Raw genomic sequence first — 27,397 nt, 5'->3', positions numbered from 1 at the left:
AGGAAAGATGTTGCTTTGCGATGGAACTTTTTGAGTAGGAGTTTGTTTGAGGAGTTTTTTGTGCAAGGCAGTAGCCTTATTTCTATTGATGATGGAGGTAGATTTCATATTAATTTATGATTTTTATCCTTTGTGCTTTGTTTTGTTGTTAATGTGTATGTATATGTAAATATTGTGTTCTGAAAAGCTTTGTATATTTTCATAATAAAAGAAAAAAAAAAAAAAAAGCACGCCCGATCTCGGAAGCTAAGCAGGGTCGGGCCTGGTTAGTACTTGAATGGGAGACCGCCTGGGAATACCAGGTGCTGTAAGCTTTTTCACTTTTCTGTGCAAACAACAGAGGACGCTGCTGCTTCAGTAAACAGCACTGACTGTGCCACTGCTCAACTGTCAATCACTGTGCAGACAGTTCAGCTCACAGTGCACAAACCACACTTTCATATTATCACATTACACAGTTGACAAGTTGAGAGAAAGAAAGAAAGAAAGAAAGTCGAGCAAAGACACCCGCGCTTGACATACACAGCCATGTCTGTGATGGTGTGGATCATCATGTATAAAGGGGGTAGTTGTCACTTGCTCTGCGGCTTACGGCCATACCACCCTGAGCACGCCCGATCTCGTCCGATCTCGGAAGCTAAGCAGGGTCGGGCCTGGTTAGTACTTGGGTGGGAGACCGCCTGGGAATACCAGGTGCTGTAAGCTTTTTCACTTTTCTGTGCAAACAACAGAGGACGCTGCTGCTTCAGTAAACAGCACTGACTGTGCCACTGCTCAACTGTCAATCACTGTGCAGACAGTTCAGCTCACAGTGCACAAACCACACTTTCATATTATCACATTACACAGTTGACAAGTTGACAAGTTGAGAGAAAGAAAGAAAGAAAGAAAGTCAAGCAAAGACACCCGCGCTTGACATACACAGCCATGTCTGTGATGGTGTGGATCATCATGTATAAAGGGGGTAGTTGTGACTTGCTCTGCGGCTTACGGCCATACCACCCTGAGCACGCCCGATCTCGTCCGATCTCGGAAGCTAAGCAGGGTCGGGCCTGGTTAGTACTTGGATGGGAGACCGCCTGGGAATACCAGGTGCTGTAAGCTTTTTCACTTTTCTGTGCAAACAACAGAGGACGCTGCTGCTTCAGTAAACAGCACTGACTGTGCCACTGCTCAACTGTCAATCACTGTGCAGACAGTTCAGCTCACAGTGCACAAACCACACTTTCATATTATCACATTACACAGTTGACAAGTTGAGAGAAAGAAAGAAAGAAAGAAAGTCGAGCAAAGACACCCGCGCTTGACATACACAGCCATGTCTGTGATGGTGTGGATCATCATGTATAAAGGGGGTAGTTGTCACTTGCTCTGCGGCTTACGGCCATACCACCCTGAGCACGCCCGATCTCGTCCGATCTCGGAAGCTAAGCAGGGTCGGGCCTGGTTAGTACTTGGGTGGGAGACCGCCTGGGAATACCAGGTGCTGTAAGCTTTTTCACTTTTCTGTGCAAACAACAGAGGACGCTGCTGCTTCAGTAAACAGCACTGACTGTGCCACTGCTCAACTGTCAATCACTGTGCAGACAGTTCAGCTCACAGTGCACAAACCACACTTTCATATTATCACATTACACAGTTGACAAGTTGACAAGTTGAGAGAAAGAAAGAAAGAAAGAAAGTCAAGCAAAGACACCCGCGCTTGACATACACAGCCATGTCTGTGATGGTGTGGATCATCATGTATAAAGGGGGTAGTTGTGACTTGCTCTGCGGCTTACGGCCATACCACCCTGAGCACGCCCGATCTCGTCCGATCTCGGAAGCTAAGCAGGGTCGGGCCTGGTTAGTACTTGGATGGGAGACCGCCTGGGAATACCAGGTGCTGTAAGCTTTTTCACTTTTCTGTGCAAACAACAGAGGACGCTGCTGCTTCAGTAAACAGCACTGACTGTGCCACTGCTCAACTGTCAATCACTGTGCAGACAGTTCAGCTCACAGTGCACAAACCACACTTTCATATTATCACATTACACAGTTGACAAGTTGAGAGAAAGAAAGAAAGAAAGAAAGTCGAGCAAAGACACCCGCGCTTGACATACACAGCCATGTCTGTGATGGTGTGGATCATCATGTATAAAGGGGGTAGTTGTCACTTGCTCTGCGGCTTACGGCCATACCACCCTGAGCACGCCCGATCTCGTCCGATCTCGGAAGCTAAGCAGGGTCGGGCCTGGTTAGTACTTGGGTGGGAGACCGCCTGGGAATACCAGGTGCTGTAAGCTTTTTCACTTTTCTGTGCAAACAACAGAGGACGCTGCTGCTTCAGTAAACAGCACTGACTGTGCCACTGCTCAACTGTCAATCACTGTGCAGACAGTTCAGCTCACAGTGCACAAACCACACTTTCATATTATCACATTACACAGTTGACAAGTTGACAAGTTGAGAGAAAGAAAGAAAGAAAGAAAGTCAAGCAAAGACACCCGCGCTTGACATACACAGCCATGTCTGTGATGGTGTGGATCATCATGTATAAAGGGGGTAGTTGTGACTTGCTCTGCGGCTTACGGCCATACCACCCTGAGCACGTACTGCGCATGTCTGGTGTTACGGCGAGAGTCAGAGAGGAGTGAGACAGAGAGACAGCGTTGGAGCGAGGGAGCGAGTGCTCCCCCCCTCCTTTTTTTTTGAGAATATTTGACTATTGAATGAACTTTTCTTGTTTTTGAGTGAGTGTGTTTTTTGTTTTAGTTATTCCCCCAACAGTTCTCACGCTGTTTGGGGGGATAAAAGTTTGTTTGTCTCTCGTTTTGAATCCCGTTTCGGGATTCTTTTTCGGACGGATAACATGGCGACTGGGACTATCGGGAAGTCGACAGGCATCTTGAGAATGGAAAATGGACTAAGAAACGACAGAAACGATAAAGGAATAAATGAAAAGAAAATGCATTTTGAAAAAAACTTAACAGTACAAGTTGAACTGGTTGGCGAGGAAGCTGTGACAGCGATGGAATTAATGAAATGCATCAGAGAGCTGTGCGGCGGACTTATTGCCTGCAGATTTACTGGTGATAAAAAATATGAAATTACCATGACAAGTGTGTCGGGGAAAGATCGGCTAATGGATGGTTTTAAAATCGGAATGACGAGCGTCATGGGGAGAGAGCTGGCGAATGATCAACTGGTGGTCTCTTTTCTTGGACTTCCTGCATACATCACGGACGAAGAAATTGTGGACAAGTTACATGGTTGGGGAGTTTCAGCTACATCTCCGATTAAGAGGAGAATGTGGCCGGGAACGCACATTGCAGATGGGACAAGGTATGTGAGAGTTAAGTTTAATGACACAGTACAGTCTCTTCCGTATTCGGCAAAATTCAATACAGCGACCGGGTCGGAATATTTTCGTGTTATACATGACAGACAAGTGAAAGTATGTAGAGTGTGTTTACAGTCAGGGCATATTCTCAGAGAATGCCCTGAATTCATGTGTCACAAATGCGGAGTCCAGGGGCATTATGCCAGAGAGTGCGTTAAAGCCGCCAAACGGTGTGAACTATGCCATAATAATCTAGATAATTGTGTGTGCAACATCAGTGAGAATGATGGAGAAATCCAAGATGAGTCTGAGGCAGATTTAGAGGAAAATGGAAGTGCGGAGAGTGAAGAAGAGGAGGAAATGGAGTGCGTAAATGAGACAGTCATGGCTGAAGAGGCTGACTCGCGGAGCGTCAGCGCGGAGCGGCCGGCACGAGCGCGCAAAGAGAGCGCGACAGTGCTCAGCGTTCAGCAGGGGATGGTTGGACATATGCGGTCCACAAAGGACATGTGTGCTGTGATGGGAACGGGGCCTGGAAAAGACCTCGAACCCGTCGAGCTGCCGAGCTCCCAGGAACCGCTTCTCCCCTCAGCCGATAGCGCTCCAGATCCTCTCACTCTCTCTGCGACAGGTTTTCCATCGTCAGCTCCTCAGACAGCAGAATCAGACTCTGAACTGGACATTTTCCAAATAAATCAGATTAGGAAAAAATTAAATTCTGGAAGGCCAGCAAAGAAAAATAAAAAAAGCAAAAGCAAGAGCAAAACATGAGCACAACATTTTTTAAACTCTATGTGATGACGGCTTTCCTTCTCTCTCTCAATGCACGTGGGCTCCGCAGTAGAGAGAAACTAAATGCAATATTAATGTCTGCAAAATGTGATATTTTATGTCTGCAAGAAACTAAGTGGGATGAAAATATTGTCAAATCAGTTCAAAGCTTATGGAAAGGGAATGTTTATGTGGCCAATGGCACTGCATCCTCTCGTGGTGTTGCAATATTATGTAGAGAACATGTGTTCTGTAACATACAGTGTGTTTACAATGATCCTTTAGGCAGATATTTGGTAATTGATGTCATAAAAACTGAGGAGAAATTCAGAATAGTAAATGTTTATGCACCAAATGAGGAAAAAGACAGGAAAGTATTTTTTAAACAACTACTCAAATGGTGTACCACGAAGTGTTTTGTTATAGGAGATTTCAATGTCAGTCTCACTAAAAATGATATATCAAACAATAATGTGTTTAAAGATGATGCCAGTAGGAATACTCTGTATGAGGTGATGGAGACAATGAACCTAGTAGATTTATGGAGAGTCTTACACCCCAACAGAAAAGAATTCTCAAGGCAGCAAATTGTTAAAGGTAAAATGAAAAGATCTAGAATTGATTTATGTTTAATATCACCCCAGATAACTTCAAAAGTTGCATACATAAAATACATTACAAATCCATGGAGTGATCATTCATTCCTGGAGGTTAAGTTGGGAGCTCCAGGGGAATCCAGAAATGGAGGACTCTGGTGCTTTAACAGCAGCCTCCTGGGAGAGAAAAAATTTAATATGAAAATCAGAAGATTGTTGCAGATAATAACTGAAGAATTACCTTTTGTTGAAGATCTCCTTATATGGTGGGAAGAAGTTAAATATAGAATCAAAAAAGCATGTGTAAATTACAGTAAACATAAGAAATGGTTAGAGAATCAAGAAGAGTTAGACATTAGAGGGAAAATAAGAGATGAGTTAGATAAACTAGAAACAAATCCCGATCATGATATGAGTAAGTATATAAATTTAAAAAGCAAACAGGACCTGATAGAAATTAATAGGTGCAGAGGGGCAATGATAAGAAGCAGGGCAAAACATATTATGGAAGGGGAAAAATGCACAGCATATTTTCTAGGTCTAGAAAAGAAAAAACAAGGTAAAGTATTTATCAATGAAATAAAAAATATAGAGGGCAAAACTGTATCAGAAACATCTGAAATATTAGAAACAGTACAGGAATATTATAGAAATCTTTTCTCAAGCAATAATATAGTGGATAAGGAGATGGAGAAAACATTAGACAGTATTCAGTGTAAAATATCAATAGAAGACAAAAACTGGTGTGATTCTCCTATAACTCTAAATGAAGTTTCAGAGGCAATAGATAATCTTAACAAGAATAAAAGTCCAGGTACAGATGGACTGACAGGTGACTTTTATATAGCTTTTAAAGATAGTCTGGCTCCGATTCTATTGAAAGTGTTTGAGGAGATGGAGGGAAAAGGTCGTACTCCTGAGACCTTGACACTTGGTCTGATTACAATCATATTCAAAAATAGAGGGGACAAAACCATGCTTGACAATTACAGACCAATCAGTTTACTCAATACAGACTATAAAATAATAACAAAACTCTTGGCAAATAGGTTAAAAACAGTTATTGCATCGATAGTCAACTGGACACAAGCTTACAGTATTCCTGGCAGAGACATCATAGATACAGTGCTATCAGTCAAAGAAAACATAAATGAAATGGTAAAACAGGGAGGCATTTACCTGGGCATTGATTTTGAAAAAGCTTTTGACAGGGTGGAGCACAAATTCTTATGGGCAGTTCTTCAAAAATTTGGTTTTGGTGATAAATTCATCAAATGGATCCAATTACTATACAACAATGCATATGGTTGTGTTAAATGCAATGGACATATGACCGGGAAATTTCAAATTCAAAGATCAGTGAGGCAGGGGTGTCCCCTCTCCTCCCTGCTGTACAGTTTGGTGGCCGAGCCTCTAGCCTTGTTAATTACTCAGGACAAACAAATAACAGGTATTACATCTCCAATAGGAATAGAAACCAAAATTTTACAGTACGCTGATGATACAAACATTATGATTAAAAATGAAGACAGTATAGACAAAGTATTAGCACACATCCAGGAGTATGGCAAAGCATCAGGATCCAAAATCAATATGAATAAAACAGAAATAATGTATTGTGGCAATGTAGCTCGGTCGCCAAATAGGTGGCAGTTCAGAGAGGCGGCGGATAGTGTCAGGGTCTTGGGAGTGCACCTAGGGCATGATCAGGAGGCTGCTGCAAACAAAACATGGAAGGAGCTGATGAGCAAAATCAGTAATACGCTGGCGTTGTGGAAAATGCGGGGGCTAACGCTGCGAGGTAAGGTGGTCGTGATCAACTCCTTGGTTCTATCCAAACTAGTTCATACGCTATCTGTCTGTCATATGCCAGGTCAAGTTCTAAACAGCATTAATAACTGCATCTCTGCCTTTATATGGGGCAGCAAAAGAAACCTCATAGCTCACAACACAATCATTGACAGTTACAATAATGGTGGTTTAAAACTAATTGATATAGTGACAAAGAAACATGCACTGAGAATTAAAATGATACAGAAATATTTACAAACTACTAATAAACATGTATGGAAAGATTTTTTCCATAGTTCACTCATCTCCATAGGCAATTGCAATAAAAACAATCTCTGTCAGGTTCAAACTAAAACTCAATACTCACATCTCAATCCTTTTGATAAAGAAATCTTGGAAGCTTGGGGGTTGGCTCGACCACTCCTCAAGGCTAAAGTAGAAAACAGAAATCAACTTTTGCAGCTCCCCATTTTCCACAACCCAGAGATTATGCATTTGAGCAGACCACTTTCCTGTGCCCTCCTGGTGCAGGCAGGTATACAGACTTTGGGAGATGTGCTGGATGAGAAGGGAATAGTAAATGCAGGGAAAATCCAAAGTGTTGTTAAAAATAAGAGAATTAAAATAAGAAAAGGTATTATTGATCAAATGTGCTGTAAAATCTCAGAAGGCCTTCCATTACATTGGAGAGCTGTCTGGACAAAAACATATGGTAAGGTGCAGAGTGATGCTCCAGAATTTCTTCTGTGGACAGGTCACAACTCCAAAAACCTCCTGGAAATAAAATCCAAAATCTGGTACAACTTATTCTTAAAAAAAATCACACAACGGCCTGCCTCAGAGAAAGCATGGCAAAAACATTTTCCAAACAAAAATATAACTACTATTTGGCATAATATAATGCCCAAATATGGCAACCCCCATTGTACAAACATTGATTTCAAAATAAGACACAGAAGAGTTTTCACGAGCATTATTCTACACCAAATAAATAAAACAAGGTATGGAAGAGAATGTGCTGTATGTAGGGAAGAAGAGGAGGATTTAGAACATCTTGTCTTGCACTGTCCGGTCTGCAAAGAGTTCAGCCAACGAGTCAGAGTTCTCTTGGAACAGCATTGTGGAATCTCTTTTACAGAGGAAAGCGAGTGGAAGTGGACTCTTCTCTTTGGGCTTGTAGCCAGAAAGAAAGATGCTAACACAATGTTAATTAACATCATTTTGGCCTTCACAAGGCAAGCAATATATACAGCCCGGAACTATGCATTACATGATAATAAAACTGTGAATAGATGGGAGCTTTTCAGAAATTCTTTAAAATTACACCTCAGGATAATGATTTCAATAAAAAGCATGGACTTTCAAAGAACATTCATGTCAAATACAAGCCTGATAAAGTTACAAGACAATGGTGATTTAGAGATAATGATGTAAAATGTGAATTTTGTTTGTTTGTTTGTCATTTTCCTTTATTCAATAATGTTACATTTAAATTTCTCGACCTTAGTGTTGATGGCTGTTTTTTGTAGATTCTCAGGTAGACTCTTTGATTCTACTTTTCTTTTGTTGGTTTTTGTTGTCTTCACTGTGTACATAATGTAAATATCATCACAAAATTGGAATAATAATGAATTTCAAATGTATTTGAATCTTTTTGATAATAAAAGAGAAAAAAAAAAAAAGCACGCCCGATCTCGTCCGATCTCGGAAGCTAAGCAGGGTCGGGCCTGGTTAGTACTTGGGTGGGAGACCGCCTGGGAATACCAGGTGCTGTAAGCTTTTTCACTTTTCTGTGCAAACAACAGAGGACGCTGCTGCTTCAGTAAACAGCACTGACTGTGCCACTGCTCAACTGTCAATCACTGTGCAGACAGTTCAGCTCACAGTGCACAAACCACACTTTCATATTATCACATTACACAGTTGACAAGTTGACAAGTTGAGAGAAAGAAAGAAAGAAAGAAAGTCAAGCAAAGACACCCGCGCTTGACATACACAGCCATGTCTGTGATGGTGTGGATCATCATGTATAAAGGGGGTAGTTGTGACTTGCTCTGCGGCTTACGGCCATACCACCCTGAGCACGCCCGATCTCGTCCGATCTCGGAAGCTAAGCAGGGTCGGGCCTGGTTAGTACTTGGATGGGAGACCGCCTGGGAATACCAGGTGCTGTAAGCTTTTTCACTTTTCTGTGCAAACAACAGAGGACGCTGCTGCTTCAGTAAACAGCACTGACTGTGCCACTGCTCAACTGTCAATCACTGTGCAGACAGTTCAGCTCACAGTGCACAAACCACACTTTCATATTATCACATTACACAGTTGACAAGTTGAGAGAAAGAAAGAAAGAAAGAAAGTCAAGCAAAGACACCCGCGCTTGACATACACAGCCATGTCTGTGATGGTGTGGATCATCATGTATAAAGGGGGTAGTTGTGACTTGCTCTGCGGCTTACGGCCATACCACCCTGAGCACGCCCGATCTCGTCCGATCTCGGAAGCTAAGCAGGGTCGGGCCTGGTTAGTACTTGGATGGGAGACCGCCTGGGAATACCAGGTGCTGTAAGCTTTTTCACTTTTCTGTGCAAACAACAGAGGACGCTGCTGCTTCAGTAAACAGCACTGACTGTGCCACTGCTCAACTGTCAATCACTGTGCAGACAGTTCAGCTCACAGTGCACAAACCACACTTTCATATTATCACATTACACAGTTGACAAGTTGACAAGTTGAGAGAAAGAAAGAAAGAAAGAAAGTCAAGCAAAGACACCCGCGCTTGACATACACAGCCATGTCTGTGATGGTGTGGATCATCATGTATAAAGGGGGTAGTTGTCACTTTCTCTGCGGCTTACGGCCATACCACCCTGAGCACGCCCGATCTCGTCCGATCTCGGAAGCTAAGCAGGGTCGGGCCTGGTTAGTACTTGGATGGGAGACCGCCTGGGAATACCAGGTGCTGTAAGCTTTTTCACTTTTCTGTGCAAACAACAGAGGACGCTGCTGCTTCAGTAAACAGCACTGACTGTGCCACTGCTCAACTGTCAATCACTGTGCAGACAGTTCAGCTCACAGTGCACAAACCACACTTTCATATTATCACATTACACAGTTGACAAGTTGACAAGTTGAGAGAAAGAAAGAAAGAAAGAAAGTCAAGCAAAGACACCCGCGCTTGACATACACAGCCATGTCTGTGATGGTGTGGATCATCATGTATAAAGGGGGTAGTTGTCACTTGCTCTCCAGCTTACGGCCATACCACCCTGAGCACGCCCGATCTCGTCCGATCTCGGAAGCTAAGCAGGGTCGGGCCTGGTTAGTACTTGGATGGGAGACCGCCTGGGAATACCAGGTGCTGTAAGCTTTTTCACTTTTCTGTGCAAACAACAGAGGACGCTGCTGCTTCAGTAAACAGCACTGACTGTGCCACTGCTCAACTGTCAATCACTGTGCAGACAGTTCAGCTCACAGTGCACAAACCACACTTTCATATTATCACATTACACAGTTGACAAGTTGAGAGAAAGAAAGAAAGTAAGAAAGTCGAGCAAAGACACCCGCGCTTGACATACACAGCCATGTCTGTGATGGTGTGGATCATCATGTATAAAGGGGGTAGTTGTCACTTGCTCTGCGGCTTACGGCCATACCACCCTGAGCACGCCCGATCTCGTCCGATCTCGGAACCTAAGCAGGGTCGGGCCTGGTTAGTACTTGGGTGGAAGACCGCCTGGGAATACCAGGTGCTGTAAGCTTTTTCACTTTTCTGTGCAAACAACAGAGGACGCTGCTGCTTCAGTAAACAGCACTGACTGTGCCACTGCTCAACTGTCAATCACTGTGCAGACAGTTCAGCTCACAGTGCACAAACCACACTTTCATATTATCACATTACACAGTTGACAAGTTGACAAGTTGAGAGAAAGAAAGAAAGAAAGAAAGTCAAGCAAAGACACCCGCGCTTGACATACACAGCCATGTCTGTGATGGTGTGGATCATCATGTATAAAGGGGGTAGTTGTCACTTGCTCTGCGGCTTACGGCCATACCACCCTGAGCACGCCCGATCTCGTCCGATCTCGGAAGCTAAGCAGGGTCGGGCCTGGTTAGTACTTGGATGGGAGACCGCCTGGGAATACCAGGTGCTGTAAGCTTTTTCACTTTTCTGTGCAAACAACAGAGGACGCTGCTGCTTCAGTAAACAGCACTGACTGTGCCACTGCTCAACTGTCAATCACTGTGCAGACAGTTCAGCTCACAGTGCACAAACCACACTTTCATATTATCACATTACACAGTTGACAAGTTGAGAGAAAGAAAGAAAGAAAGAAAGTCGAGCAAAGACACCCGCGCTTGACATACACAGCCATGTCTGTGATGGTGTGGATCATCATGTATAAAGGGGGTAGTTGTCACTTGCTCTGCGGCTTACGGCCATACCACCCTGAGCACGCCCGATCTCGTCCGATCTCGGAAGCTAAGCAGGGTCGGGCCTGGTTAGTACTTGGGTGGGAGACCGCCTGGGAATACCAGGTGCTGTAAGCTTTTTCACTTTTCTGTGCAAACAACAGAGGACGCTGCTGCTTCAGTAAACAGCACTGACTGTGCCACTGCTCAACTGTCAATCACTGTGCAGACAGTTCAGCTCACAGTGCACAAACCACACTTTCATATTATCACATTACACAGTTGACAAGTTGACAAGTTGAGAGAAAGAAAGAAAGAAAGAAAGTCAAGCAAAGACACCCGCGCTTGACATACACAGCCATGTCTGTGATGGTGTGGATCATCATGTATAAAGGGGGTAGTTGTGACTTGCTCTGCGGCTTACGGCCATACCACCCTGAGCACGCCCGATCTCGTCCGATCTCGGAAGCTAAGCAGGGTCGGGCCTGGTTAGTACTTGGATGGGAGACCGCCTGGGAATACCAGGTGCTGTAAGCTTTTTCACTTTTCTGTGCAAACAACAGAGGACGCTGCTGCTTCAGTAAACAGCACTGACTGTGCCACTGCTCAACTGTCAATCACTGTGCAGACAGTTCAGCTCACAGTGCACAAACCACACTTTCATATTATCACATTACACAGTTGACAAGTTGAGAGAAAGAAAGAAAGAAAGAAAGTCAAGCAAAGACACCCGCGCTTGACATACACAGCCATGTCTGTGATGGTGTGGATCATCATGTATAAAGGGGGTAGTTGTCACTTGCTCTGCGGCTTACGGCCATACCACCCTGAGCACGCACAGAGGAGGAGCACGCCGTACGTTCACGACAGTCAATCAGTCCGTGTTTTTTTGGATCGTTTTCAGCCTTGGTTTTTGCTGGTTTGTAATTTTTTAGTTTAGTATTTAATTTGTGGGTTACATCCCCCGACAGCTTTTGCTGTCTGGGGGACTCTTTGTGTTTAAAAAATCATTCAAATGGATCCAACGGTGACAGACAAAGGAACGGAAAAGACGACGGAGAAGAGAATGCCCGCGAGTGCGGAAAAACAGAAGAAAATGTACGAAAAGAGACTGACAATCATGTTGGAAATAGAAGGAGAGGAGAGAACAACGATGATGGACATGCTGAGAAAAGTGAGGGCGGAGTGTGGAGAAGTGCTTGGCTGCCGTTTTAAGACGCCAAAGTCATACGAGCTGACGATGAAAGAGGAAAGCGGGAAGAAAAAGCTGATGGACGGACTGAGAATTGGGAACAACAGACTGATGGCGAAAGAACTGGGTAACAATGAAATGGTCGTCTCATTCATTAATCTGCCCACTTACATAGAGGATGAGGAAATATTGGCAAAACTACAGGACTGGGGAGTCACTGCGGTCTCGTCCATTAAGAGGAGGATGTGGCCAGGGACGGACATCGCTGATGGGACGAGGTTTTTAAAGGTCCGTTTCACAGACGCTGTGAAATCATTGCCATATTCCACTAAGTTTGAGACGGTAAGCGGAGCGGAGCACTTCCGCGTCATCCATGACAGGCAAGTTAAAGTTTGCCGCTTGTGTATACAGCCTGGCCACATTGTCAGAGACTGTCCCACTTTTATTTGTTTTAAATGTGGGAAACAGGGGCATTACGCACGAGAGTGTGATGCGGAGGGGAAATGTGCTCTGTGCAAAGAAAAGATCTCCCTGTGTGTGTGTGGAGAGCCGGGGGAGGACGCCGAAGAGCCGTCATACTCCGACGTCTCTGACGAGGAGGAGAGAGAGGCGGAGGACGGCGCCGATACGGGGAGAGAGGAGGATGGACGGAGAGGCGGCGTCGAGAGGGAGGAGCCGGGAATGACCGGAGAGACCCACGAGGAGGGAAACCGTGACTGTGGGGAAGCGAGAGGAGACGAAGGAGGGAGAGACTCTGATAATCCAGCACCACAAAATCCAGACAATTATGCTGGCTTTGGAACGCGGGCAGCAAATGAAAAAGACGGGAAAGCTGTGTCGGACGGGTCTGAGGGCGAGGAGGGGATGGACGTCAGCGCAGAGACCATCAGACAGCTGAAGAGAAAGAAGAGGGCGAAGGAAAAGGAGAAGATGAAGGTTAAAAAGTAGAGGTATGGCTGCTGCTCTGCTATTCTTTTTTGTTTTATGCCTTATGTTGCATATTGCTTCGTTTAACTGTAACGGTCTAAGAGGAAAAACGAAAGCGGAGTTGGTATTTAATGCCATAAAAGCAGAAGTACTGTGCCTGCAAGAGACTCACTGGACTGACGAAGTTTTTAAAGATATCAGCTCACTGTGGAGAGGCAAAATTATTGCAAATAATATGAGTCACAGAGCATGTGGTGTTGCTATCTTGGTAAAAGAGGAGACATTGACTGACATACAGGTAGTCCACAAAGATGACAAAGGGAGGTTGCTTGTCATTGAATTTAATTTTTGTAACATTAGGTTTAGATTAATTAATGTCTATGCACCAAATATTGAAAAGGAAAGAAGAGAAATGTTTGATAATTTGAGGACTTTTTGTACTGAGAGATGTATTTTGGTTGGTGATTTTAATTTATGGTGTACAAGGCTGGATGGGTCCAGCAGTGTTAATTTCAGAAACGATACTTCAAGGAGTGTTTTATTTGATGTTATGAATAAGGAAGATTTAGTTGATGTATGGAGGGATATGTATCCAAACAGGAGAGAATACTCAAGAAAGCAAATGGTTTTGGGAAAAGTGAAACAAAGCAGAATAGATTTAGTTTTGATTAAAAGAAATATTTTGAGTTGGGTCTTGAATGTAAAATATAAGTTTTTGGGTTTAAGTGATCATGCTGCTTTAACTTTTGGTTTTGGGGTGAGATGTGAAGGGAGGGGAGGGGGGGTTTGGTGTTTAAACTCTTGTTTGTTAAAAGAGGAGGAATATAGAAAAATTATTTCAAGACTTATAAAAAATGAGCAAGAAAATACTTTATTTGAAGACGATGTTTGTTTATGGTGGGAACAGATGAAGAATAAAATAAAAAGAACAAGTATTAGATTTGCAAAAAAGAGGAACTTTGTGAAAAAGAAAGAGGAAAATGAAGTGAAAGAAAAATTAATAAAAGAGCTGGAAAGACTGGAGGAGGATCCGAATCGGGATAGGACATACTTTATGAAATTAGAAGGTGAGATAGAATATTATGAGAGAGAAAAATATGAGGGAGCAGTTATCAGAAGTAGGGCTCAGTATGCAGTTGAGGGAGAAAAGTGTACAAACTTCTTTCTCAACTTGGAGAAAAGTAAACAGGTAAAGTCTTATATAACGGAGCTAGAAAGTGAGAATGGAGAGAGAGTGACAGATTTTGTAGGCATTTTGGAGGTAGTGGAAGCTTTTTATGCAAAACTGTTTCAAAAGGAAGGTATAGTGCAGGAATGTGTGGATGAGATATTAGATACTGTTGATGCCAGAATATCAGATGAAAGTAAACAAATGTGTGACGATGATTTGACAATTGATGAAATTAAAATAGCTATAGAGCAAATGAAATCCAGCAAGAGTCCAGGTTCAGATGGCCTGACACATGAATTTTATAAGGTTTTTTCTGATATATTGGTGCCAATACTGTTGAAAGTGTATAAGTGTATGGAGGAAAGGAAAACGGTTCCAGAGTCAATGGCAACAGGGGTTATTACTATCTTGTTTAAAAAAAGAGGGAGTCCGTTTAAATTAGAAAATTACAGGCCTTTAAGTCTGTTGAACTCGGACTACAAGATTTTAACAAAAGCTTTAGCCAATAGATTGAGGGACGTGGTAGGAGAAATAATAGCACCAACACAAGCTTATAGTATACCAGGTAGGGACATCACTGATGTCATATGTACAATTAGAGATGTAGTCAATAGTATGAATAATGATGGTGAGGGTGGTCTAGTCCTGAATTTAGACTTAAATAAAGCTTTTGATAGGGTTGAACATGGGTATTTAGAACAGGTTTTGGGCAAATTTGGTTTTGGGGATAGGTTTGTTAATTGGATAATGTTGCTATATGCAAATGCTAAAAGTTGTGTGAAAATAAATGGTATGCTCACTGATGTTTTCCCAGTACAACGGTCAGTCAGACAAGGCTGTCCTCTTTCAGCCTTGCTCTATTCTTTAGCAGCAGAACCATTGGCAACACTATGTAAAAAAGACATTTCTTTACAAAGCATTCAAATACCATATAGCACAAATAGTCTAATTCATCAATTTGCTGACGATACAACCTTTACTGTCAGAACCATAGAAAGTGTAAAAGGAATAATGAAACATGTTGAAACATATGGGAGAGCATCAGGAGCAAAAGTAAACATAGAAAAATCAGAAATTATGTGTGTAGGGCATACAAATCCAGAAGAGTGTGAAATTCCTTTAAAGATAACGAGAGACTTCATTAAAATATTGGGTGTGAACATAGGAGTACAGAGTAAGGAAGCGAGAGATGCCACATGGACTGGTATATTGAATAAAGTTAAACAATTATTAAATTTGTGGTCTATGAGAGGGCTGCGATTAAAAGGTAAGGTTGTAGTCATTAACTCATTGCTTCTATCAAAATTTAATTATGTGATGGGAGCTCTAGATCTCCCTGAGTGGGTTTTGAATGAGGTGAGAGCTGTAATAAGTAAGTTTCTGTGGAGAGGAAAAGGAGTTAAAATATCTATGAAGACATTAATAGCAGGGTATGGAGAGGGAGGGCTAAAACTGATGGACTTAGATGTTAAACGAAAAGCATTGAGAATAAAGGTGGTTAAAAAATATCTATATGGTAAGGAGGAGTATGGTTGGAAAGGGTTCTTTAAGGATTTTCTGTGTAAAAGTGGAGGATGTGGGGACAGTGGGATCTTTATGAGATTCAGAAAGAATATGTTGGAAAATCTTCCTGTGTTTTATCAAGAGGTATTTCTAGCTTGGGCAGATTTCATTGAGCACCTGAAATATGACTGCAAAACAATAAATCAAATATTAGATCAGCCAGTATTTATGAATCCACAAATAAAAAACAGTGGGAATGTTTTGTATGACAAAGTTTTCATACAAGCAGGATTAAAACAAGTGAGAGATTTTGCTTATGAGTATGTGCCTGGCTTCTTGCCAAATAGAGCCATTTTTGACAGTGTTGTGGAGATAGACGAGGAGGTAGGTAGAACTAAGGTGGATAATGTGATTAAGTGCATAAAAGGAAGCTTACCGGATATATGGATTAAAACAATAGAGAGGGAAACAGTTCAGGTAGGAAAGAGTGAGCTACCAGATCTGTACATTGATCAGATTGATGGGAAAATGCTCTTTAATAAAATAAAAGTAAAGATGTTGTACACGTTGATGCTGATGAAAGAAATCAAGACCCCAGCATCAGAAAATGTTTGGTTGAAGGTATTTCAGGATCTGAATGTGAAAGAAATTTGGAAAAATTTACATGTCAAGTACAATAGCATAGACTGTGAAAATTTGGACTTCAAACTCAGACATAACAGAATATACACGAATGTGGTCATTCACCAAATTAATAAAAATGTAGATCGGTTTTGTGATGTTTGTAAATCAGATCCTGAAACACTGATGCATTTGTTTTTTGAATGCAAGGAATTAAAGAACTTTCAATTGAAACTAATAACCCTGATCAAAAACAATTGGAAATTAGATCTGATAGCGAATGATTGGAAGAAAGTTTTCTTTTTTGGTTCAAGTAAAACATCAAAAACTGTGAATGTTAATTTGTTTAATTTTGTATTAAGTCATGCTAGATATGCAGTATGGCTAAGGAGAAATTTAGCACATTTTGAAGGGAAGAGGATAGAAGTGTTAGCTTTGTTTGTATCGGTATTAAGGAAAGATGTTGCTTTGCGATGGAACTTTTTGAGTAGGAGTTTGTTTGAGGAGTTTTTTGTGCAAGGCAGTAGCCTTATTTCTATTGATGATGGAGGTAGATTTCATATTAATTTATGATTTTTATCCTTTGTGCTTTGTTTTGTTGTTAATGTGTATGTATATGTAAATATTGTGTTCTGAAAAGCTTTGTATATTTTCATAATAAAAGAAAAAAAAAAAAAAAAAAAAAAAAGCACGCCCGATCTCGGAAGCTAAGCAGGGTCGGGCCTGGTTAGTACTTGAATGGGAGACCGCCTGGGAATACCAGGTGCTGTAAGCTTTTTCACTTTTCTGTGCAAACAACAGAGGACGCTGCTGCTTCAGTAAACAGCACTGACTGTGCCACTGCTCAACTGGCAGTCACTGTGCAGACAGTTCAGCTCACAGTGCACAAACCACACTTTCATATTATAACATTACACAGTTGACAAGTTGAGAGAAAGAAAGAAAGAAAGAAAGTCGAGCAAAGACACCCGCGCTTGACATACACAGCCATGTCTGTGATGGTGTGGATCATCATGTATAAAGGGGGTAGTTGTCACTTGCTCTGCGGCTTACGGCCATACCACCCTGAGCACGCACAGAGGAGGAGCACGCCGTACGTTCACGACAGTCAATCAGTCCGTGTTTTTTTGGATCGTTTTCAGCCTTGGTTTTTGCTGGTTTGTAATTTTTTAGTTTAGTATTTAATTTGTGGGTTACATCCCCCGACAGCTTTTGCTGTCTGGGGGACTCTTTGTGTTTAAAAAATCATTCAAATGGATCCAACGGTGACAGACAAAGGAACGGAAAAGACGACGGAGAAGAGAATGCCCGCGAGTGCGGAAAAACAGAAGAAAATGTACGAAAAGAGACTGACAATCATGTTGGAAATAGAAGGAGAGGAGAGAACAACGATGATGGACATGCTGAGAAAAGTGAGGGCGGAGTGTGGAGAAGTGCTTGGCTGCCGTTTTAAGACGCCAAAGTCATACGAGCTGACGATGAAAGAGGAAAGCGGGAAGAAAAAGCTGATGGACGGACTGAGAATTGGGAACAACAGACTGATGGCGAAAGAACTGGGTAACAATGAAATGGTCGTCTCATTCATTAATCTGCCCACTTACATAGAGGATGAGGAAATATTGGCAAAACTACAGGACTGGGGAGTCACAGCGGTCTCGTCCATTAAGAGGAGGATGTGGCCAGGGACGGACATCGCTGATGGGACGAGGTTTTTAAAGGTCCGTTTCACAGACGCTGTGAAATCATTGCCATATTCCACTAAGTTTGAGACGGTAAGCGGAGCGGAGCACTTCCGCGTCATCCATGACAGGCAAGTTAAAGTTTGCCGCTTGTGTATACAGCCTGGCCACATTGTCAGAGACTGTCCCACTTTTATTTGTTTTAAATGTGGGAAACAGGGGCATTACGCACGAGAGTGTGATGCGGAGGGGAAATGTGCTCTGTGCAAAGAAAAGATCTCCCTGTGTGTGTGTGGAGAGCCGGGGGAGGACGCCGAAGAGCCGTCATACTCCGACGTCTCTGACGAGGAGGAGAGAGAGGCGGAGGACGGCGCCGATACGGGGAGAGAGGAGGATGGACGGAGAGGCGGCGTCGAGAGGGAGGAGCCGGGAATGACCGGAGAGACCCACGAGGAGGGAAACCGTGACTGTGGGGAATCGAGAGGAGACGAAGGAGGGAGAGACTCTGATAATCCAGCACCACAAAATCCAGACAATTATGCTGGCTTTGGAACGCGGGCAGCAAATGAAAAAGACGGGAAAGCTGTGTCGGACGGGTCTGAGGGCGAGGAGGGGATGGACGTCAGCGCAGAGACCATCAGACAGCTGAAGAGAAAGAAGAGGGCGAAGGAAAAGGAGAAGATGAAGGTTAAAAAGTAGAGGTATGGCTGCTGCTCTGCTATTCTTTTTTGTTTTATGCCTTATGTTGCATATTGCTTCGTTTAACTGTAACGGTCTAAGAGGAAAAACGAAAGCGGAGTTGGTATTTAATGCCATAAAAGCAGAAGTACTGTGCCTGCAAGAGACTCACTGGACTGACGAAGTTTTTAAAGATATCAGCTCACTGTGGAGAGGCAAAATTATTGCAAATAATATGAGTCACAGAGCATGTGGTGTTGCTATCTTGGTAAAAGAGGAGACATTGACTGACATACAGGTAGTCCACAAAGATGACAAAGGGAGGTTGCTTGTCATTGAATTTAATTTTTGTAACATTAGGTTTAGATTAATTAATGTCTATGCACCAAATATTGAAAAGGAAAGAAGAGAAATGTTTGATAATTTGAGGACTTTTTGTACTGAGAGATGTATTTTGGTTGGTGATTTTAATTTATGGTGTACAAGGCTGGATGGGTCCAGCAGTGTTAATTTCAGAAACGATACTTCAAGGAGTGTTTTATTTGATGTTATGAATAAGGAAGATTTAGTTGATGTATGGAGGGATATGTATCCAAACAGGAGAGAATACTCAAGAAAGCAAATGGTTTTGGGAAAAGTGAAACAAAGCAGAATAGATTTAGTTTTGATTAAAAGAAATATTTTGAGTTGGGTCTTGAATGTAAAATATAAGTTTTTGGGTTTAAGTGATCATGCTGCTTTAACTTTTGGTTTTGGGGTGAGATGTGAAGGGAGGGGAGGGGGGGTTTGGTGTTTAAACTCTTGTTTGTTAAAAGAGGAGGAATATAGAAAAATTATTTCAAGACTTATAAAAAATGAGCAAGAAAATACTTTATTTGAAGACGATGTTTGTTTATGGTGGGAACAGATGAAGAATAAAATAAAAAGAACAAGTATTAGATTTGCAAAAAAGAGGAACTTTGTGAAAAAGAAAGAGGAAAATGAAGTGAAAGAAAAATTAATAAAAGAGCTGGAAAGACTGGAGGAGGATCCGAATCGGGATAGGACATACTTTATGAAATTAGAAGGTGAGATAGAATATTATGAGAGAGAAAAATATGAGGGAGCAGTTATCAGAAGTAGGGCTCAGTATGCAGTTGAGGGAGAAAAGTGTACAAACTTCTTTCTCAACTTGGAGAAAAGTAAACAGGTAAAGTCTTATATAACGGAGCTAGAAAGTGAGAATGGAGAGAGAGTGACAGATTTTGTAGGCATTTTGGAGGTAGTGGAAGCTTTTTATGCAAAACTGTTTCAAAAGGAAGGTATAGTGCAGGAATGTGTGGATGAGATATTAGATACTGTTGATGCCAGAATATCAGATGAAAGTAAACAAATGTGTGACGATGATTTGACAATTGATGAAATTAAAATAGCTATAGAGCAAATGAAATCCAGCAAGAGTCCAGGTTCAGATGGCCTGACACATGAATTTTATAAGGTTTTTTCTGATATATTGGTGCCAATACTGTTGAAAGTGTATAAGTGTATGGAGGAAAGGAAAACGGTTCCAGAGTCAATGGCAACAGGGGTTATTACTATCTTGTTTAAAAAAAGAGGGAGTCCGTTTAAATTAGAAAATTACAGGCCTTTAAGTCTGTTGAACTCGGACTACAAGATTTTAACAAAAGCTTTAGCCAATAGATTGAGGGACGTGGTAGGAGAAATAATAGCACCAACACAAGCTTATAGTATACCAGGTAGGGACATCACTGATGTCATATGTACAATTAGAGATGTAGTCAATAGTATGAATAATGATGGTGAGGGTGGTCTAGTCCTGAATTTAGACTTAAATAAAGCTTTTGATAGGGTTGAACATGGGTATTTAGAACAGGTTTTGGGCAAATTTGGTTTTGGGGATAGGTTTGTTAATTGGATAATGTTGCTATATGCAAATGCTAAAAGTTGTGTGAAAATAAATGGTATGCTCACTGATGTTTTCCCAGTACAACGGTCAGTCAGACAAGGCTGTCCTCTTTCAGCCTTGCTCTATTCTTTAGCAGCAGAACCATTGGCAACACTATGTAAAAAAGACATTTCTTTACAAAGCATTCAAATACCATATAGCACAAATAGTCTAATTCATCAATTTGCTGACGATACAACCTTTACTGTCAGAACCATAGAAAGTGTAAAAGGAATAATGAAACATGTTGAAACATATGGGAGAGCATCAGGAGCAAAAGTAAACATAGAAAAATCAGAAATTATGTGTGTAGGGCATACAAATCCAGAAGAGTGTGAAATTCCTTTAAAGATAACGAGAGACTTCATTAAAATATTGGGTGTGAACATAGGAGTACAGAGTAAGGAAGCGAGAGATGCCACATGGACTGGTATATTGAATAAAGTTAAACAATTATTAAATTTGTGGTCTATGAGAGGGCTGCGATTAAAAGGTAAGGTTGTAGTCATTAACTCATTGCTTCTATCAAAATTTAATTATGTGATGGGAGCTCTAGATCTCCCTGAGTGGGTTTTGAATGAGGTGAGAGCTGTAATAAGTAAGTTTCTGTGGAGAGGAAAAGGAGTTAAAATATCTATGAAGACATTAATAGCAGGGTATGGAGAGGGAGGGCTAAAACTGATGGACTTAGATGTTAAACGAAAAGCATTGAGAATAAAGGTGGTTAAAAAATATCTATATGGTAAGGAGGAGTATGGTTGGAAAGGGTTCTTTAAGGATTTTCTGTGTAAAAGTGGAGGATGTGGGGACAGTGGGATCTTTATGAGATTCAGAAAGAATATGTTGGAAAATCTTCCTGTGTTTTATCAAGAGGTATTTCTAGCTTGGGCAGATTTCATTGAGCACCTGAAATATGACTGCAAAACAATAAATCAAATATTAGATCAGCCAGTATTTATGAATCCACAAATAAAAAACAGTGGGAATGTTTTGTATGACAAAGTTTTCATACAAGCAGGATTAAAACAAGTGAGAGATTTTGCTTATGAGTATGTGCCTGGCTTCTTGCCAAATAGAGCCATTTTTGACAGTGTTGTGGAGATAGACGAGGAGGTAGGTAGAACTAAGGTGGATAATGTGATTAAGTGCATAAAAGGAAGCTTACCGGATATATGGATTAAAACAATAGAGAGGGAAACAGTTCAGGTAGGAAAGAGTGAGCTACCAGATCTGTACATTGATCAGATTGATGGGAAAATGCTCTTTAATAAAATAAAAGTGAAGATGTTGTACACGTTGATGCTGATGAAAGAAATCAAGACCCCAGCATCAGAAAATGTTTGGTTGAAGGTATTTCAGGATCTGAATGTGAAAGAAATTTGGAAAAATTTACATGTCAAGTACAATAGCATAGACTGTGAAAATTTGGACTTCAAACTCAGACATAACAGAATATACACGAATGTGGTCATTCACCAAATTAATAAAAATGTAGATCGGTTTTGTGATGTTTGTAAATCAGATCCTGAAACACTGATGCATTTGTTTTTTGAATGCAAGGAATTAAAGAACTTTCAATTGAAACTAATAACCCTGATCAAAAACAATTGGAAATTAGATCTGATAGCGAATGATTGGAAGAAAGTTTTCTTTTTTGGTTCAAGTAAAACATCAAAAACTGTGAATGTTAATTTGTTTAATTTTGTATTAAGTCATGCTAGATATGCAGTATGGCTAAGGAGAAATTTAGCACATTTTGAAGGGAAGAGGATAGAAGTGTTAGCTTTGTTTGTATCGGTATTAAGGAAAGATGTTGCTTTGCGATGGAACTTTTTGAGTAGGAGTTTGTTTGAGGAGTTTTTTGTGCAAGGCAGTAGCCTTATTTCTATTGATGATGGAGGTAGATTTCATATTAATTTATGATTTTTATCCTTTGTGCTTTGTTTTGTTGTTAATGTGTATGTATATGTAAATATTGTGTTCTGAAAAGCTTTGTATATTTTCATAATAAAAGAAAAAAAAAAAAAAAAAAAGCACGCCCGATCTCGTCAGATCTCGGAAGCTAAGCAGGGTCGGGCCTGGTTAGTACTTGGATCGGAGACCGCCTGGGAATACCAGGTGCTGTAAGCTTTTTCACTTTTCTGTGCAAACAACAGAGGACGCTGCTGCTTCAGTAAACAGCACTGACTGTGCCACTGCTCAACTGTCAATCACTGTGCAGACAGTTCAGCTCACAGTGCACAAACCACACTTTCATATTATCACATTACACAGTTGACAAGTTGAGAGAAAGAAAGAAAGAAAGAAAGTCGAGCAAAGACACCCGCGCTTGACATACACAGCCATGTCTGTGATGGTGTGGATCATCATGTATAAAGGGGGTAGTTGTCACTTGCTCTGCGGCTTACGGCCATACCACCCTGAGCACGCCCGATCTCGTCCGATCTCGGAAGCTAAGCAGGGTCGGGCCTGGTTAGTACTTGGATGGGAGACCGCCTGGGAATACCAGGTGCTGTAAGCTTTTTCACTTTTCTGTGCAAACAACAGAGGACGCTGCTGCTTCAGTAAACAGCACTGACTGTGCCACTGCTCAACTGTCAATCACTGTGCAGACTGTTCAGCTCACAGTGCACAAACCACACTTTCATATTATCACATTACACAGTTGACAAGTTGAGAGAAAGAAAGAAAGAAAGAAAGTCAAGCAAAGACACCCGCGCTTGACATACACAGCCATGTGTGTGATGGTGTGGATCATCATGTATAAAGGGGGTAGTTGTCACTTGCTCTGCGGCTTACGGCCATACCACCCTGAGCACGCCCGATCTCGTCAGATCTCGGAAGCTAAGCAGGGTCGGGCCTGGTTAGTACTTGGATGGGAGACCGCCTGGGAATACCAGGTGCTGTAAGCTTTTTCACTTTTCTGTGCAAACAACAGAGGACGCTGCTGCTTCAGTAAACAGCACTGACTGTGCCACTGCTCAACTGTCAATCACTGTGCAGACAGTTCAGCTCACAGTGCACAAACCACACTTTCATATTATCACATTACACAGTTGACAAGTTGACAAGTTGAGAGAAAGAAAGAAAGAAAGAAAGTCAAGCAAAGACACCCGCGCTTGACATACACAGCCATGTCTGTGATGGTGTGGATCATCATGTATAAAGGGGGTAGTTGTCACTTGCTCTGCGGCTTACGGCCATACCACCCTGAGCACGCCCGATCTCGTCCGATCTCGGAAGCTAAGCAGGGTCGGGCCTGGTTAGTACTTGGATGGGAGACCGCCTGGGAATACCAGGTGCTGTAAGCTTTTTCACTTTTCTGTGCAAACAACAGAGGACGCTGCTGCTTCAGTAAACAGCACTGACTGTGCCACTGCTCAACTGTCAATCACTGTGCAGACAGTTCAGCTCACAGTGCACAAACCACACTTTCATATTATCACATTACACAGTTGACAAGTTGAGAGAAAGAAAGAAAGAAAGAAAGTCGAGCAAAGACACCCGCGCTTGACATACACAGCCATGTCTGTGATGGTGTGGATCATCATGTATAAAGGGGGTAGTTGTCACTTTCTCTGCGGCTTACGGCCATACCACCCTGAGCACGCCGGATCTCGTCCGATCTAGGAAGCTAAGCAGGGTCGGGCCTGGTTAGTACTTGGATGGGAGACCGCCTGGGAATACCAGGTGCTGTAAGCTTTTTCACTTTTCTGTGCAAACAACAGAGGACGCTGCTGCTTCAGTAAACAGCACTGACTGTGCCACTGCTCAACTGTCAATCACTGTGCAGACAGTTCAGCTCACAGTGCACAAACCACACTTTCATATTATCACATTACACAGTTGACAAGTTGACAAGTTGAGAGAAAGAAAGAAAGAAAGAAAGTCAAGCAAAGACACCCGCGCTTGACATACACAGCCATGTCTGTGATGGTGTGGATCATCATGTATAAAGGGGGTAGTTGTCACTTGCTCTCCGGCTTACGGCCATACCACCCTGAGCACGCCCGATCTCGTCCGATCTCGGAAGCTAAGCAGGGTCGGGCCTGGTTAGTACTTGGATGGGAGACCGCCTGGGAATACCAGGTGCTGTAAGCTTTTTCACTTTTCTGTGCAAACAACAGAGGACGCTGCTGCTTCAGTAAACAGCACTGACTGTGCCACTGCTCAACTGTCAATCACTGTGCAGACAGTTCAGCTCACAGTGCACAAACCACACTTTCATATTATCACATTACACAGTTGACAAGTTGAGAGAAAGAAAGAAAGAAAGAAAGTCGAGCAAAGACACCCGCGCTTGACATACACAGCCATGTCTGTGATGGTGTGGATCATCATGTATAAAGGGGGTAGTTGTCACTTTCTCTGCGGCTTACGGCCATACCACCCTGAGCACGCCCGATCTCGTCCGATCTCGGAAGCTAAGCAGGGTCGGGCCTGGTTAGTACTTGGATGGGAGACCGCCTGGGAATACCAGGTGCTGTAAGCTTTTTCACTTTTCTGTGCAAACAACAGAGGACGCTGCTGCTTCAGTAAACAGCACTGACTGTGCCACTGCTCAACTGTCAATCACTGTGCAGACAGTTCAGCTCACAGTGCACAAACCACACTTTCATATTATCACATTACACAGTTGACAAGTTGACAAGTTGAGAGAAAGAAAGAAAGAAAGAAAGTCAAGCAAAGACACCCGCGCTTGACATACACAGCCATGTCTGTGATGGTGTGGATCATCATGTATAAAGGGGGTAGTTGTGACTTGCTCTGCGGCTTACGGCCATACCACCCTGAGCACGCCCGATCTCGTCCGATCTCGGAAGCTAAGCAGGGTCGGGCCTGGTTAGTACTTGGATGGGAGACCGCCTGGGAATACCAGGTGCTGTAAGCTTTTTCACTTTTCTGTGCAAACAACAGAGGACGCTGCTGCTTCAGTAAACAGCACTGACTGTGCCACTGCTCAACTGTCAATCACTGTGCAGACAGTTCAGCTCACAGTGCACAAACCACACTTTCATATTATCACATTACACAGTTGACAAGTTGAGAGAAAGAAAGAAAGAAAGAAAGTCAAGCAAAGACACCCGCGCTTGACATACACAGCCATGTCTGTGATGGTGTGGATCATCATGTATAAAGGGGGTAGTTGTCACTTGCTCTGCGGCTTACGGCCATACCACCCTGAGCACGCCCGATCTCGTCCGATCTCGGAAGCTAAGCAGGGTCGGGCCTGGTTAGTACTTGAATGGGAGACCGCCTGGGAATACCAGGTGCTGTAAGCTTTTTCACTTTTCTGTGCAAACAACAGAGGACGCTGCTGCTTCAGTAAACAGCACTGACTGTGCCACTGCTCAACTGTCAATCACTGTGCAGACAGTTCAGCTCACAGTGCACAAACCACACTTTCATATTATCACATTACACAGTTGACAAGTTGAGAGAAAGAAAGAAAGAAAGAAAGTCGAGCAAAGACACCCGCGCTTGACATACACAGCCATGTCTGTGATGGTGTGGATCATCATGTATAAAGGGGGTAGTTGTCACTTTCTCTGCGGCTTACGGCCATACCACCCTGAGCACGCCCGATCTCGTCCGATCTAGGAAGCTAAGCAGGGTCGGGCCTGGTTAGTACTTGGATGGGAGACCGCCTGGGAATACCAGGTGCTGTAAGCTTTTTCACTTTTCTGTGCAAACAACAGAGGACGCTGCTGCTTCAGTAAACAGCACTGACTGTGCCACTGCTCAACTGTCAATCACTGTGCAGACAGTTCAGCTCACAGTGCACAAACCACACTTTCATATTATCACATTACACAGTTGACAAGTTGACAAGTTGAGAGAAAGAAAGAAAGAAAGAAAGTCAAGCAAAGACACCCGCGCTTGACATACACAGCCATGTCTGTGATGGTGTGGATCATCATGTATAAAGGGGGTAGTTGTCACTTGCTCTCCGGCTTACGGCCATACCACCCTGAGCACGCCTGATCTCGTCCGATCTCGGAAGCTAAGCAGGGTCGGGCCTGGTTAGTACTTGGATGGGACACCGCCTGGGAATACCAGGTGCTGTAAGCTTTTTCACTTTTCTGTGCAAACAACAGAGGACGCTGCTGCTTCAGTAAACAGCACTGACTGTGCCACTGCTCAACTGTCAATCACTGTGCAGACAGTTCAGCTCACAGTGCACAAATCACACTTTCATATTATCACATTACACAGTTGACAAGTTGAGAGAAAGAAAGAAAGAAAGAAAGTCGAGCAAAGACACCCGCGCTTGACATACACAGCCATGTCTGTGATGGTGTGGATCATCATGTATAAAGGGGGTAGTTGTCACTTGCTCTGCGGCTTACGGCCATACCACCCTGAGCACGCACAGAGGAGGAGCACGCCGTACGTTCACGACAGTCAATCAGTCCGTGTTTTTTTGGATCGTTTTCAGCCTTGGTTTTTGCTGGTTTGTAATTTTTTAGTTTAGTATTTAATTTGTGGGTTACATCCCCCGACAGCTTTTGCTGTCTGGGGGACTCTTTGTGTTTAAAAAATCATTCAAATGGATCCAACGGTGACAGACAAAGGAACGGAAAAGACGACGGAGAAGAGAATGCCCGCGAGTGCGGAAAAACAGAAGAAAATGTACGAAAAGAGACTGACAATCATGTTGGAAATAGAAGGAGAGGAGAGAACAACGATGATGGACATGCTGAGAAAAGTGAGGGCGGAGTGTGGAGAAGTGCTTGGCTGCCGTTTTAAGACGCCAAAGTCATACGAGCTGACGATGAAAGAGGAAAGCG

At 42.6% G+C, this 27,397-nt stretch overlaps 23 non-coding genes across 23 annotated transcripts; all 23 read left to right on the top strand.

Annotated features, from left to right (window-relative positions):
- The first annotated feature begins 586 nt into the window (after window positions 1–586).
- Window positions 587–705, top strand: LOC139609984 (5S ribosomal RNA). Its single transcript, XR_011685437.1, has one exon. It is a non-coding gene; the product is annotated as a 5S ribosomal RNA (ribosomal RNA).
- A 280-nt stretch (window positions 706–985) lies between these two features.
- On the top strand, window positions 986–1,104 carry LOC139610722 (5S ribosomal RNA). Its single transcript, XR_011686029.1, has one exon. It is a non-coding gene; the product is annotated as a 5S ribosomal RNA (ribosomal RNA).
- Window positions 1,105–1,376: 272 nt separating this feature from the next.
- On the top strand, window positions 1,377–1,495 carry LOC139609983 (5S ribosomal RNA). Its single transcript, XR_011685436.1, has one exon. It is a non-coding gene; the product is annotated as a 5S ribosomal RNA (ribosomal RNA).
- A 280-nt stretch (window positions 1,496–1,775) lies between these two features.
- LOC139610721 (5S ribosomal RNA) lies at window positions 1,776–1,894 on the top strand. The gene has a single exon (XR_011686028.1). It is a non-coding gene; the product is annotated as a 5S ribosomal RNA (ribosomal RNA).
- A 272-nt stretch (window positions 1,895–2,166) lies between these two features.
- Window positions 2,167–2,285, top strand: LOC139609982 (5S ribosomal RNA). The gene has a single exon (XR_011685435.1). It is a non-coding gene; the product is annotated as a 5S ribosomal RNA (ribosomal RNA).
- Window positions 2,286–8,539: 6,254 nt separating this feature from the next.
- On the top strand, window positions 8,540–8,658 carry LOC139610720 (5S ribosomal RNA). The gene has a single exon (XR_011686026.1). It is a non-coding gene; the product is annotated as a 5S ribosomal RNA (ribosomal RNA).
- Window positions 8,659–8,930: 272 nt separating this feature from the next.
- Window positions 8,931–9,049, top strand: LOC139610719 (5S ribosomal RNA). Its single transcript, XR_011686025.1, has one exon. It is a non-coding gene; the product is annotated as a 5S ribosomal RNA (ribosomal RNA).
- A 280-nt stretch (window positions 9,050–9,329) lies between these two features.
- LOC139610718 (5S ribosomal RNA) lies at window positions 9,330–9,448 on the top strand. The gene has a single exon (XR_011686024.1). It is a non-coding gene; the product is annotated as a 5S ribosomal RNA (ribosomal RNA).
- A 280-nt stretch (window positions 9,449–9,728) lies between these two features.
- LOC139610717 (5S ribosomal RNA) lies at window positions 9,729–9,847 on the top strand. Its single transcript, XR_011686023.1, has one exon. It is a non-coding gene; the product is annotated as a 5S ribosomal RNA (ribosomal RNA).
- Window positions 9,848–10,119: 272 nt separating this feature from the next.
- Window positions 10,120–10,238, top strand: LOC139610274 (5S ribosomal RNA). The gene has a single exon (XR_011685719.1). It is a non-coding gene; the product is annotated as a 5S ribosomal RNA (ribosomal RNA).
- A 280-nt stretch (window positions 10,239–10,518) lies between these two features.
- LOC139610716 (5S ribosomal RNA) lies at window positions 10,519–10,637 on the top strand. The gene has a single exon (XR_011686022.1). It is a non-coding gene; the product is annotated as a 5S ribosomal RNA (ribosomal RNA).
- Window positions 10,638–10,909: 272 nt separating this feature from the next.
- Window positions 10,910–11,028, top strand: LOC139609981 (5S ribosomal RNA). The gene has a single exon (XR_011685434.1). It is a non-coding gene; the product is annotated as a 5S ribosomal RNA (ribosomal RNA).
- Window positions 11,029–11,308: 280 nt separating this feature from the next.
- LOC139610715 (5S ribosomal RNA) lies at window positions 11,309–11,427 on the top strand. Its single transcript, XR_011686020.1, has one exon. It is a non-coding gene; the product is annotated as a 5S ribosomal RNA (ribosomal RNA).
- Window positions 11,428–23,008: 11,581 nt separating this feature from the next.
- On the top strand, window positions 23,009–23,127 carry LOC139610713 (5S ribosomal RNA). Its single transcript, XR_011686018.1, has one exon. It is a non-coding gene; the product is annotated as a 5S ribosomal RNA (ribosomal RNA).
- A 272-nt stretch (window positions 23,128–23,399) lies between these two features.
- On the top strand, window positions 23,400–23,518 carry LOC139610922 (5S ribosomal RNA). The gene has a single exon (XR_011686224.1). It is a non-coding gene; the product is annotated as a 5S ribosomal RNA (ribosomal RNA).
- Window positions 23,519–23,798: 280 nt separating this feature from the next.
- Window positions 23,799–23,917, top strand: LOC139610712 (5S ribosomal RNA). Its single transcript, XR_011686017.1, has one exon. It is a non-coding gene; the product is annotated as a 5S ribosomal RNA (ribosomal RNA).
- A 272-nt stretch (window positions 23,918–24,189) lies between these two features.
- Window positions 24,190–24,308, top strand: LOC139610280 (5S ribosomal RNA). The gene has a single exon (XR_011685725.1). It is a non-coding gene; the product is annotated as a 5S ribosomal RNA (ribosomal RNA).
- A 280-nt stretch (window positions 24,309–24,588) lies between these two features.
- LOC139610711 (5S ribosomal RNA) lies at window positions 24,589–24,707 on the top strand. Its single transcript, XR_011686016.1, has one exon. It is a non-coding gene; the product is annotated as a 5S ribosomal RNA (ribosomal RNA).
- Window positions 24,708–24,979: 272 nt separating this feature from the next.
- On the top strand, window positions 24,980–25,098 carry LOC139610710 (5S ribosomal RNA). Its single transcript, XR_011686014.1, has one exon. It is a non-coding gene; the product is annotated as a 5S ribosomal RNA (ribosomal RNA).
- Window positions 25,099–25,378: 280 nt separating this feature from the next.
- On the top strand, window positions 25,379–25,497 carry LOC139610709 (5S ribosomal RNA). The gene has a single exon (XR_011686013.1). It is a non-coding gene; the product is annotated as a 5S ribosomal RNA (ribosomal RNA).
- Window positions 25,498–25,769: 272 nt separating this feature from the next.
- Window positions 25,770–25,888, top strand: LOC139610055 (5S ribosomal RNA). Its single transcript, XR_011685504.1, has one exon. It is a non-coding gene; the product is annotated as a 5S ribosomal RNA (ribosomal RNA).
- Window positions 25,889–26,160: 272 nt separating this feature from the next.
- Window positions 26,161–26,279, top strand: LOC139610238 (5S ribosomal RNA). The gene has a single exon (XR_011685684.1). It is a non-coding gene; the product is annotated as a 5S ribosomal RNA (ribosomal RNA).
- A 280-nt stretch (window positions 26,280–26,559) lies between these two features.
- LOC139610219 (5S ribosomal RNA) lies at window positions 26,560–26,678 on the top strand. The gene has a single exon (XR_011685666.1). It is a non-coding gene; the product is annotated as a 5S ribosomal RNA (ribosomal RNA).
- Window positions 26,679–27,397: the final 719 nt, after the last annotated feature.

Source organism: Trachinotus anak, unplaced genomic scaffold, assembly GCF_046630095.1.
Source record: "Trachinotus anak isolate AG129_WGS33_773 ecotype Australia unplaced genomic scaffold, CSIRO_AGI_Tana_v1 ptg000026l, whole genome shotgun sequence".
NCBI lineage: Eukaryota > Metazoa > Chordata > Actinopteri > Carangiformes > Carangidae > Trachinotus > Trachinotus anak.
The sequence above is the reverse complement of the archived record's forward strand: the minus strand, read 5'-3'. Positions and strand labels throughout refer to the sequence as shown.